General features: G+C 42.0%; 1 long non-coding RNA gene and 1 pseudogene across 1 annotated transcript; both read right to left on the bottom strand.

The window, feature by feature from the left end:
* On the bottom strand, positions 818–1521 carry Rpl9-ps6 (ribosomal protein L9, pseudogene 6; annotated as a pseudogene).
* Positions 5547–12126, bottom strand: Gm46659. Its single transcript, XR_003952896.1, has 2 exons — positions 11527–12126; positions 5547–9852 (listed from the first exon to the last, which is right to left on the bottom strand). It is a non-coding gene; the product is annotated as a predicted gene, 46659 (long non-coding RNA).
* Between the last annotated feature and the right edge of the window lie 869 nt (positions 12127–12995).

A 12995-nucleotide genomic window follows, 5' to 3' on the forward strand; every position in this document is an offset into this window, starting at 1 on the left:
TGCAGTTGCTCGGCATGTGTGATGTCCTGGGTTAAATCCCAGGAATGGGGGTAGGGAGTGGGATTACAACTACCTGCCTGGCTTTGAGGCTGACCCAACTGAGGTGACAAGGGAATGAAGGGCATACATGTGTACATAAAGATTGTGATTAGCTGGGCAATGTGCTGTAATAGAGACACCATCAGCCTAAGAATTCAGCTCATGTGTGTGTGTGTGTGTGTGTGTGTGTGTGTGTGTGTGTGTGTGTGTGTGTGTGTATGCGCGCACACACTGCTGATCCTGGAGGTGGGTTTACAGTACAAGGTTGAACAAAGAGGTGAGGTTATATGTACAGCTGAATGGGGAGGATGTGGGCCAGCTTATCTCAGTAGGAGGAGCAGTTTCAGGCTGCAGTCATCAGAGGCTGTGGGTGATAGTTTCTGCATATGCCACTTTAGCTAAATGTCAATCCTCCTTAACATCCGTGGACCAGGAGGCTCTGCCACTGAAGCCTGACCCAAAGAAGGCTTTGCCACCCCCGTGGGTGTGAAGCACTGAGAGCCTTGATGTGGCTGTGCTCATATCACAGCACATGCTCACTGAGGATTCATCCCACAAAACATAGTATTTTCCTTTGTCTTTATGTTTGACTCGTTTTTTTTTGTTGTTGTTGTTGCTGTGGTTGCTCTGAGATAGGGTCTCACTATGTAGCTCAGGCTGACTCTGAACTCAGTGAATCCCCTGCCTCCGTCTCCTGAGTACTGAGCTTACAGGCAAGAACAATCAGGCTTTCTTACTTGCCTTTATGCTACACATTTTTACTAACATTTCTTTTTTTTTTTTTTTTTTTTCAATATATAAGTCTTTTATTCTCCCAAAAGAGCCCAAATTGTTCATGTGGTCAGGATCTCGTTTCTGGGGCCAGGAACTGAGGCCTCCTCACTCGTCAGCCTGCTGCACAGTTCCCTTCTCAGACACATAGATGCCGTCCAAAAACTTCCTGATATCCTTGTTTTTAACTGTTGTGGCTTGCTGAATCAGGGCAGCTGAATTTGAAACAAGTTCAATGTCATTTCCTTCAAGGATTAACTCATCCTTCTGGGCTTGAGAGACAGAACAAGCCACACCTGTCCTCATCCGAACCCTGCGGATGTATTTTTCACCCAAGAAATTTCGGATTTCAACCAAAGAGCCATTCTCCTGGATGACGACGTTGATGGGGAAGTGAGCGTACACAGACCGCATCTTGTATTGGAAGCCCAGCGTGACACCCTTGATCATGTTCTGAACATGACTGCAGATGGTCCTGACGGTGGCCAGTTCCTTTCTGTTACCCCACCATTTGTCAACCCGGAGCCTTTTCTTCTTCTTCCCAAGAAGACTCAGCTCCACGTTGATGTGATTGAAGTCCCTCCGCAGAGTCCCCCTGGGGCCCTTCACAATGACTGTGCGCCCCTTCAGAGTGATTTCGACATTCTCTGGAATGTCCACAGTCTGATTGCTGAGAATGGTCTTCATCCTCGCAGTAGATGGGGCAAAGAGCCTAACATTTCTTTATGGAAGAATTATGAAACTGTTAGCAGAAGAAGCCATTGATATGTTAGATAATTAGGATAAAGAATCGAGGTAATTTTAGAGTTTTACTTTGATGAAACAGACTTACCCACGTGATAAGACTAGGCATTAAGGTGTTCTGAATCTCTATATATTCAGATTTAATTTTAGAAAAATTATGATCATGGATTATTCATCAGCCAAATAAAATGATAAATTACCTTCCTCCCCAGTCAACTGTATTACTTCATTTTCCATGACGTGAATTTTAATGTAATTCAGAGCAGCTTTATTCTCAGAGGCATTTGCAGTACCTCTTCTTACGAGAGCCAAAAGCCCCACCAGAACTCTCATTTTTATTATAAACTCCAAACCATCAATAAGAGCCAATCAGTAAGGCTGGGTCTGTGTCTCAGAGGCAGAGTATTTGTCTAACATGTAAAATCACTGAGCTCAATGCAACCCAAAAGAGCAAAACATTAACAAAAGTTTAGAAGAGGAAAACACACATGCATATTTTTAACTAGTCTGTAATCATCAAAAGGAGAAAATAACATCCTGTGCACAGATAAGACAGAACTGGGTATTTTAAACACACAATGTTAAAATGGGAAAAATCTTTGCACCTAGAAGGCGAGACAACATGTTAACTATTATTGACGGATAACCCTTTTCTTCAAAGAGATATTTTCTTCTAAGGGAGAAGTGGGTACCTGGACTCAGTCAGGGGTCTTGTGAATGCTGAGCATATTGGGCCTCTAAAGGTGCACGTCCATCACGGAAGATTGGAAATCAAAATATGCAGTCATTCTTACTGGAATCTTAGTTGAATGGATTTTTACTGCATTTCATGTACTAGCCACTGACAGCTATGCAATGCCTGAGGTGGACTCTATCAGGCCCAGCAGATGCAGCAGTGAGTGGATAGAGGGAGCCTCCTCCCGTGGAGTTTGCAGTGCAAGGCATGAGATACAATGGACATCCAACTACCAGCTTGCTCATTCATTTGTTGACAAATACTCACTGAGGTTTTATCATGCGCCAAACATTGCCGTAGGCATTTTGAATATAGCCACACCTGAAACTAGTAAGCATGTTCTACCCTTGGGTTGAGTAATGTCTACTTGTGATATGGGCTACAAAGGAAAAATGGAGGTTGCCAAGGGACTCTACACAACATACACCTTATAGCTTGTCTCTCTCTCTCTCTTTTTGTTTTTTGTTTTGTTTGGTTTGGTTTGGTTTGGTTTTGGTTTTGGTTTTTCGAGACAGGGTTTCTCTGTATAGCCCTGGCTGTCCTGGAACTCACTCTGTAGACCAGGCTGGGCTCGAACTCAGAAATCCGCCTGCCTCTGCCTCCCGAGTGCTGGGATTAAAGGTGTGCGCCACCACACCCAGCTAAGCTTGTCTAAAAACTTCTGAAATACATTTGAAATGGGGTGGGCATGATAAAAAGCAGTCATGTTATCATAGAAGCTAGTAAAACCTACTACTACCCCCCCACCCCCGTCTGTCTGTCTCTTTTCTAAAAGGGAATAAAAGTGAATCAGATTATCAGGAAATAAAAAGAAAGAAAGGAAGGAAGGAAGAAAGAAACAAAGAAACAAAGAGAGAGAAATGGGATGGGAAACTGACCCTTGTATAATGTTTAGTAAAGCCTTTATGTCTGGCTTTAGGTGAAATGTGTAGTAAGCTTTTGTGTCTGGCTTTGAGTGAATTGTTTCAGCAAAGCCCTTGCTATGGTTGGGTCAATCAGTAGAGGCTGGGAAATTGAGCCTGTTTGAACCTTGAAGAAATGTTGTCCCTCTTGAGAGTCTGCACTTGGTGCTACGTGAGAGCTTGCAACTGCACTAATCTTGGTCCTAAAACCCTCGTGGAAACCTGGAGTTCTTCCTTTTGGTTATGGCTGGCCATGGTCAGAAAGGACTGAGATTTGTGTGGGTGGTCTGCTCTCATGACTAGCAAAGGGCAAGAGAACTTTGGTAGCTGGGCCCTTTCCCAATTAACCTTGCATAGTGCTTGAATCCAGTAACTGGAGTGAGCTAGCTGGGTGTCAGTTTTCCGCACGAGGCTGGACCCCTCTGCTCCTTTGGAACGCAAAGGCTTAGCATCTTGGTGAGCATTTCTCTTTACTGTGGCACTTACAACCAACATCGATCAATGCCCTTGTGCTTCCGGAGTGCCCTTCAGAATGAGTTCAGGCTGTACTTGGTTAGAAAGCCTGAGATTGATGAGGGAGGATTTTACTTTTAGGGTGATGACTCTGAACTTTGTACTTAACTTTAATGTGTAACCTACAAACAGACAAGGTACTCCTGGCCACTTAAATGTGTCTATACCTAGATTGAGCCCTATATGAAAACATATCAGTACTTTATGTTTGTGTGCATGACTTGGCTCGGAGAGACTTCTAGCATTTCCAGAACAGCTGGTAAGAGCTCACTGTATGGACCTTATCAACTGCAAGTGTGCACCCATAGGCCAAACTTAGAGAAGAGGCTACAATTCTTGGGATGCTTTCAGAAAGATCGCCTGTGTGTCTTGACTGTTCTGACTTTCTTCTGTGTTTGTCAGGTAAGAAAACATTTTTATATATTTGCATAAGTGGAATACATGCCTCATATTCTCTACGTTTAAACATACTATCAAAATTCAGTGTTTATACAGCTTAAGGTTGTATAACATTTTGTATTGAACTCATTGACTTTTGCATGCTAGTCAAAGCTTTATCTCTGAGATATATACTTAATTAATAGACTTAACAAGTGGTACGTCATATAGCATATACATACTAATTTTAGGTGACAAGCGAAATTTAAGTAACTTTTCATTTTTTCCCAGTTTGGGCTAGTATTCTCTGGCCATATTCTATTGGGCCTATAGAAAAGAGGGAGCTCCAACACTGGCTGGCCAGAGAGTAGGAATGAGACAGAATAGAAAGGAGAGGTTGAGGCATGAGAAGTCAAGGAAGTCTCTTACCCTAGCATCTCGCTTGTGTTTCCTGCTGAACACAAGAGGGTTCAACACAACGGATAAAACCAGGATGACCTACAGGTGTGATGCTCATTTTCCTGTAGACATCTCACACATGAGCATCAACAATAAAATAAGTGCACTATGCCGACTTCAAGCCAGTGCATCTGTGACCTGGACTTTAACTATATTAGCACCCTTCTGCCCCCAAATCTAAGCAATAGGCCTCATAAAAACCACCTTGTGATTTCATTAAAGTAAACTAGATCACACATTTTTACTTTATTGTTGAACTTTGAATTTTCAACTTAATGTTTATACACACACACACATACTGTAGACACGTAAGCACGACTCCCTTTTGAGAGGTCTACACAGATGTCTTTTTTTTCTTCTTCAGGCTCTCCCACCCCTTTCTAGGCTCCCATTACTTTCTCCCTGGGAGACAAATGCCCGTTCTTATAACTGCACCACATGCCATTACTTATTTCTACTTCATAAAACTCCCTAACTTTGCTTTACTCTGACTCGTGCTAAATTTCTCCTCTGTGATGCAATCATCTGACTCATCTGAGTGGAAGTTAGTAAGACATAAGTCCCTCAGGATGCCTGTGGCAGTGCTGGCTTTGTTTCCCCTCTACCAGTGACAAGAGCAGGCTCACAGCTGCAAGGAACACACAGGTGTCTTTAAGGATGATCTGAGGAAACTGGAAGCTTAATTATAACCAACACCTTACCTGTCTTCTTGTCTATCTGGGCCACTGCAATACAAATAACATCCACTAGGTGGCCTACAAACATTAGACACTTAATTCTCAAATTTCCGAAGGGCTGAGAAGTCTAAGATCCAGACACGCACAGATCGGGTGACTGGTACCATCTCCTTCCTCGTAACTGTCTTTCTCCTCCAGTAGCACACGGCAGAAGGACAAGGCATCTCCTGTGGATCTTTTCTATAAGGACACTAACCCCATTCATCTGGGCTCTGTGCCCTATTCCCATCATTTTCTCATCACTGTCTAAAGTGATTCAGAAACGAGTTGTGGGCAGAAATTTTATTTTAAGGTAATCAAAAAAGATCACAATTGAGAAACTGGAAGGAGGAAATGGGGAAAGGGGTGTGTGGAGGTTAGCTGAGTTGGTTGCCACTGTGAATGAGCCGGACTCTCAACAGTGCCTCTTCTAGGGCTGTGTAGAATTGCCCATGGACAGGAGGCCTGGGCTGCTCACTCTGTGAGTCTGTTTCCTCGTTGGTTGTCTGTTATCTTCAAAGGTGTAAACATCTTTAAACATACCCTAACGCTAACTTCCAGATTTCAGAAAAAGTCTTAAACACAAGAGAGAATGCCGCCAAGGCGTGTGTTTGAAGGTGGACAGTGTCTGTGCACGGACCTGTCCGTCCACCCTGTGTCCAAGGCATGTGCTTGAGGCAGGACAGTACCCCCCTGTACACGGACCTGTCCTCCACCCTGTGTCCAAGGCATGTGCTTGAGGCAGGACAGTGCCCTGTGCATGGACCTGTCCATCCACCCTGTGTCCAAGGCGTGTGCTTGAGACAGGACAGTACCCTGTGCATGGACCTGTCCATCCACCCTGTGTCCAAGGTATGTGCTTGAGGCAGGACAGTGCCCTGTGCATGGACCTGTCCGTCCTCCATGATGGGGATTGTGCCCGAGGCGTGTGCTTGAGGGAGGACAGTGCTGTGTGCATATGGGTTTGTTGACCGCACTGTACTAAAAGCTGACCGATTGTGTCACGAGGTACCAGAAGAACAGGACGCACTAGGATAGGCTCTATGTTTCTGTTTTCTGAGGCCTGCAGTTGCCCCGATTCCTTTTCATGGGACACAGAACACAAATGTGCCATTTTTAAAAGTCCTGTTTAATGGATGTGGCATTGGAGGACGAGCTACAGCTGAAGAGACAGACTAACTTTTTAAAACAGTGATTAATACAAAATACTCTGAAAGGGCCAGTTTGACTATCATATTCTGATTGTTCTGTATTCTCTCTGGCTCTTAGAGGAAGATGACTATTAAGAAAACTGGAATAGTGCATTGAGCTTAATGATGGTGATGGCCTTACTGACCACTTCTATGCCACGTACTGTTCTGAACTCTTGACATGTCCTACTGTAGGCATGAGACGTCGGTTCTGAGAATATCTGAGTCTTGGTGGAGCCTGGAGTGGCATCATGTGATTGCCAGGAACAGGAGTGGTTGGCTGAACTGAACTGATCCTGGACATTCACACAGGGAGAACACTCACCCTGCTTGCTGCTTGCAGTCTAGGGATGGCAGATGAACCTCACTAACACTGTCTCACCTGACGGGATGAGAAGTACTAGAGCAGAGCACACCGCTATCTTGGCATGCCTTGTTTAGGAGTTCTCAGTATCAGAAAGGATGATACCTCAATGCTATTTCTCACAGATAGCTCTAACAATAGAACTTGTGTCCATTTAGAAGGACATAACAACTTGAAACGGAGCTCTCGGATGGTGACTTTGATGGTAAAGAAAAAATACAGGACACATTAATTGAAAAGCAATGAGAGTATTCAAGTATAGAGTTGGACAGCATAAAAAAAATTTAGAAACTTAAGGTTCTACATTTAATTACTGGACAAACCACACCCCCAATTTAGATATGAGCAAGTCTCCAGGTTAAGAATGTTGAATTCCATCTGGGAGGACTGACTGATGACCATGATGCAGTTTAAAGCCTCAGTCTTGCCATTGTGTGAACCCTTTCAGACTCAGTTTCCTTCTCCCCACTGCCTTCTCTTGGAGCTGGACCTGAATTTGTTACCAGTTTTTTTTTTTTTTAATCCACTGTAGGATAGGACAATTTTACTTTTGTTTCTTGGTCAGGAATCGCTTGATTCTGAAAGTCATATGAGAAGACATGGTCAGAAGCTGAATCAGGTATAGGGCATAGAATGGCAGAGCAAAGGAGAAGAGGACCAGAAACTTAAAGCTTAATTTTAAATTTCAAAATGGAGTAGAAAACTTGAAGTAAAAACACCAAAGTTGGAAATCTGCAAGATCAATGAAGAAAATAATCTTAAGACACAGTCACAATATAAAGAAATAAAATTAGTGAATGAAAAGTTACCAAACAAGAAGGATAGATTTAGCAGAACTTTTGTGCTTATTTACATAATACAAACACTAAGAATTAGGATCCACATATGAAAAAACCAGATGATTTTGTCTGAGACAGAAAATTCAAAGAATGAAAACCTATATATCAAGTAAACAGGTACAGGAAGTAGACAAGAGTAGCCATTATCATACTTGACAAAGTTGACTTCAAGCAAAATGAAGTTGAAGGATAAAGGCCAGTACATTCAATAAAGGAAAGAATCCATCAATAGCATATAACAATGATAAATGTATATGAATCAAATATTGGTATACTTAACTCCTGGACACAAAGAGACAGATATGTCTAGATAAAATAATAGTGAGTGGCTTTAGTAACTGATTCATCAAAAGATCAATTTCCCAGACAAACGTTGAGAAAAAAACTTGAAACATAAAGTGCTTGATAAAGCAAATGGGTTTAACAGACGTCAATAGAATGCTGCACCCAAAGGCTTTGGGACAAACATTCCACTCAGCAGACCACAGAACTATCTACAGAAGAGACTGCAGTCTGGGCCATAGGGAAAGTCTGTGCTTGCTATTTGAGATAGGATCTCACATACCTAAGGCTGACTTTGAACTCCTAATCCTTTTACTGAGCCTCCTAAGTGCTGAGGTGTGCACCTCCTTGCCTAGCTAAATTGGGAGTTTTGAACTAAGCTCTGGACAATTCCCTCACGAGGACCCTTTCTCATTTTTCAGTCTCTCATTAACAGTACTGCTTATAGAGAACTGGGTGGCTACCACAGTAGCAGGGAAGGAATGAGAGACAGGGAACAAATTCATTCTTTAGAGAAGAATAGGAAAAAAATCATTTGTTTACTGTACTGTAAAAGGGCATCAGATGGATACTAACTAGAGTACTGGGGGGAGAGGGGCTGGAGAGATGTTAAGAGTACTGACTGCTCTTTCAGAGGTCCTGAGTTCAATTCCCAGCAACCACATGGTGGCTCACAACCATTTGTAATGGGATCTGATGCCCTTTTCTGGTGTGTCTGGAGACAACTACAGTGTACTCATATACATAAGATAAAAAAAAACTTTTTTAAAAAAAACTAGAGTACTGTCTGTGCAAGTCTGAAAACATAAATCAGAATTGAAATGATTTCCTATATATCATCAGGAATGGAAGAAAACTAGAACAGCAAGAGAAAGTCTACAAACACATGGATATATTCTGAAATGGTTGCCGAGTCACTGAAAAGATAATGAAAGAAATGATAGACTCTCTAGAATGGAATAAAAATGAAAACCACTTACCCCAACTTTTGGGATGAGACCTAACAGGGGTGTGCAGAGGCTCGAGGCCCAACATCAACAGATCAGACATTTCTTTTTTTTTTCTTTTTTTTATTACATATTTTCTTCAAGATCAGACATTTCTAACCAACTAACAAACTTCCTGGTCTTAGAAACACAACAAAAAGTCAAATCCCAAACTACTAAAGAAAAACCCAAGCTATGCAAAGAAATAAGAAAAAAAAAAAAATCAAGGTAGAAATCAATGACATGGAGACTGAAAGAGCAATAAAATGAATTCAGTGAAACAAACAATGGTTCTTTGAAAAGATAAACGTGATTAACAAATCCTGAACAAACTAGCAAACAGAGAGAATCGCAACTAACAAAATTCATGATGAAAAGGACAGGCAGAACAATAAATATTATTGATATATAGGGGATAATCAAGGAATGCTTTGAGAACCATAGTCCCATAAATTAGAAAATGTAGATGAAATGGCAACATTTCTGCACATGTATCACCCACCAATATGAAACCTGTGGTTATAAACAACTTAAACAGATCTACAACAGGCAACAAGACTGAATCTCCCAAGTAGAAAGTGTCCAGGACTGTAGAGAGTTGGTGCTGAGTTCTACCAGAGCTGTAAAGATGAGCTATTCCCAGTGCTCCCCATAACATCTCATAAAACAGAGGGGACGTTAAACCGTCAACTCATCTGTGACCCCAGTACTGTAACTGAGATACTGCTCTGGGTTGCTTTCCATTGCTGTGATAAAGTACTCACTTCAGCTTACAGCTTTAAGTCCATCATTTGAGGCAAGGGCAGGAACTCCAGACAGGAACCTACAGGCAGGAACTGAAGCAGAAGTCACAGAAGAACACTGCTTACTGGCTGGCTCTCTGTGGCTCGCTCAGGCAGCTGTCTCACATGACTCAGGACTACCTGCTCAGGACTAAGGTTAAAAAAAAAAAATCCCTAAAATTTATATGGAAGCACAAAAGACTCTGAATAGGTATAATAATCCTAAGAACAAAAAACAATTCTAGAGATACAATATCTGATTTTAAACTACACTAAGAGCCATACTAATAAACGTAGCATGGTACTGGAATAAAACCAGATAAATTGCACAGTATAATATACTAAAGGGCCTAGAAATAACTTCAAGTAACTAAAGCAACCTAATCGTGAACAAAGAACAAGACATACTGGGAAAACTGGATAGATAGTCACATGTAAAGGAATGAAAGTGTAAATAGATATTCTCTGAGAACAACGTGACTGCACACATGAAAAGATGCTAATCAAAACCCCCAGGAGGTACCACTTTGCAAGGATGAGTGTCAGAAGAGGAAAACAGAAGTCACCGGTGCTGATGAAGCTGTGGACAAAGTGAAGGTCTGGTGCATTACAGTCTAAAGCAGCACCTTCAGTGTGAGGTACACTTTGCCATTTCTTAAGAAGTAAAATATAGAATTGCCTTACCACCAGTAATTCCTTTCATAGGCATACACTTCCAAAGAATTGAAAGCAGTGGCTGAAACAGAGACTTGTACTCAAATGTCCATAGCCACACTATTCACAATGCTCAAAAAGAGAAGCATCCACAAGCATCGATCAACAGAGAAATTGAACAGACAAGATGTGATGTACAAACGCAAGGAGTGTTATTCATTCAGCTATGAAATGAATGAAGAATGCTATAACACATAGATTAGCTGTGCAAACAATGTGCCTGGTGCCGTAACCCAGTCACAGAAGGATAAGTACTTCATGATATACAAAATGCCTACAATAGGCAACTCATGAAGGTAAGATTACATTAGGTCTGAAGTGGGGGAAAGGAGGCACAGATGAGAGGTGACCAGTTTTTTTGTTTGTTTTCTTTTGGTTTGGTTTGGTTTGGTTTTTCGAGACAGGGTTTCTCTGTATAGCCCTGGCTGTCCTGGAACTCACTTTGTAGACCAGGCTGGCGTTGAACTCAGAAATCCGCCTGCCTCTGCCTCCCGAGTGCTGGGATTAAAGGCATATGCCACAACCGCCTGGCTTGGCCTTCCTGATTCTTAATGTTTAGAATATTTTGGCTACAGTGGAGTTTCTGCCCTTAGACCAAATCCCAGGAATAAAGTATCTCTTCTTGGCCTGTGCAATAACTTGTGTTCTCAGGATTAAACAAAATGTTAGATAAAGCACTGGACAGCTCCGTGGCTGTTGTAGATAATGCCGTGGGGCAGAAGAGAACAACGAGGTTGCAGACAGGAGATAAATACATGCTCCGGTTAGCTGTTGCCAAGAGCTGTAAACAAGATGTGAGTTCCTTATCCTGGACATGGGAATACCATCTTTATGAAGAAACCAAACGCTAGTACACATGTGTTGAAATGACACCCTCATTAGTTCATCTATTCAGTCTTGCTGTGTGGCTACATGGAGATTCTGGAACTCAAACTAGCCCCAGGCAAAATTGAGAGGGCAAAATTTCAGTCATCCTGTTTCAGCTGTTCCCTTCCTGCCTCCAGTTTGGGAATTTATAAAGTAATGACGGAAGCCTTCGGGGACAGGGCGGCTTACTTCTGTCCTGCTCAGGAGAAGGAGGGGAATGTGCTGAGTCGGGGCTAGTACCAACCGGTTAGAGTCCTCCACCTGGAACTAGTGGGACCTCGGTGTTCTCCGTGCTCTTCTCACTTCTCTACTGTGCTGATCTACTTTTCCCTCATAGGAACAGCAACAGATTATACCTAAGAATAGGAACAAGAAAAAGAACGTGTTTAAAGACAGAAGTTATTTTTCTTTCTAAATTTTTTTTTTCAGTCTGTCAAGCCAGTCTGTTGCTTGGCAGCATCCTTTAAACTGTTTTAAAACATTTGCAAGTTGGCTAAAGGTTAATGTGTCCAGTCACTACAGACTTTGAACATCTCCTGAACATCACGTGCAGTATGAGGCAACAACAGGTATCTATGTAACATCTGCTTTGAGACTTGGGTGTCTGGAGGCCTCTCTCCTTCCTTGCATCGTCCTCTTTCCCTTTAGAGTAAGCAAAGTCTTTCTGAGAGAAGTCTCTTTCACTTGGTATGGTGCTCCCTACGTAGCACTGTGTGTGTTCTTGCCAGTGGCACCGTTTCATTCTTTGTTCTGCTTAATATTTACAAACGTTTTTATATCAATTATAACATTTTTTAGTTGTTTTTGTTGTTGTTGTTGTTTTGCTTTTTTTTTTTTTTTTGAGAGAGAGAGTTTCTCTGTGTAGCCCTGGCTGTCCTGGAACTCACTCTGTAGACCAGGCTGTCCTTGAACTCAGACATCCACCTGCCTCTGTTTCACGAGTGCTGGGATTAAAGGTGTGTGCCACAATTAGAATGTTCTTATGAAGACATGTAAAAAAAAATCCATGAGCAGTTATTAAGAAAACCATCTTACTTGAATGTAAGGACATTCTCCAAAGGCTCAAAGGCGGCTCAGCCGTTTAGAGCAGTCATTGCTCTTGGGTTTGATTCCCAGCACCCACATGCTTACCACCATCTTAACTCTGGTTCCAGAGGATCCACCAGCCCCTTCTGACCTCAGCAGGCATCAGGCATGCATGTGGTACACATAGATACATGCTGGGAAAATATCTCTACCCTTAAAATAAATACATAAATTTTTTTTCCTTCTTTCTTTCTTTCTTTCTTTCTTTTTTTTTTTTTTTTTGGTTTTTTTTTTTTTGTTTTTTTTTTGTTTTTTTGTTTTTTTGAGACAGGGTTTCTCTGTGTAGCCCTGGCTGTCCTGGAACTCACTCTGTAGACCAGGCTGGCCTCGAACTCAGAAATCCGCCTGCCTCTGCCTCCCAAGTGCTGGGATTCAAGGTGTGTGCCACCACGCCCGGCTTAAATACATAAATCTTTAAAAGCTAAAATAGTTTAGAAAGAGAACAACGCTACCAGAAAGTTCTTAGATATTTACAGAAGTGAAATCAGCTTTCTCACTTCAGACCACCTTGTTATCAGAAGACGTATCAGACTAAAGAAAAGAAATGCAGCAGGAATTTTCCATAATGTCATAACCACTGATCTCACACTTGAGAGAATAGCTTCCGAAATCCTCGTGTAAGGCACG

The sequence above is a fragment of the Mus musculus genome, chromosome 19, assembly GCF_000001635.26.
Source record: "Mus musculus strain C57BL/6J chromosome 19, GRCm38.p6 C57BL/6J".
Taxonomy (NCBI): domain Eukaryota; kingdom Metazoa; phylum Chordata; class Mammalia; order Rodentia; family Muridae; genus Mus; species Mus musculus.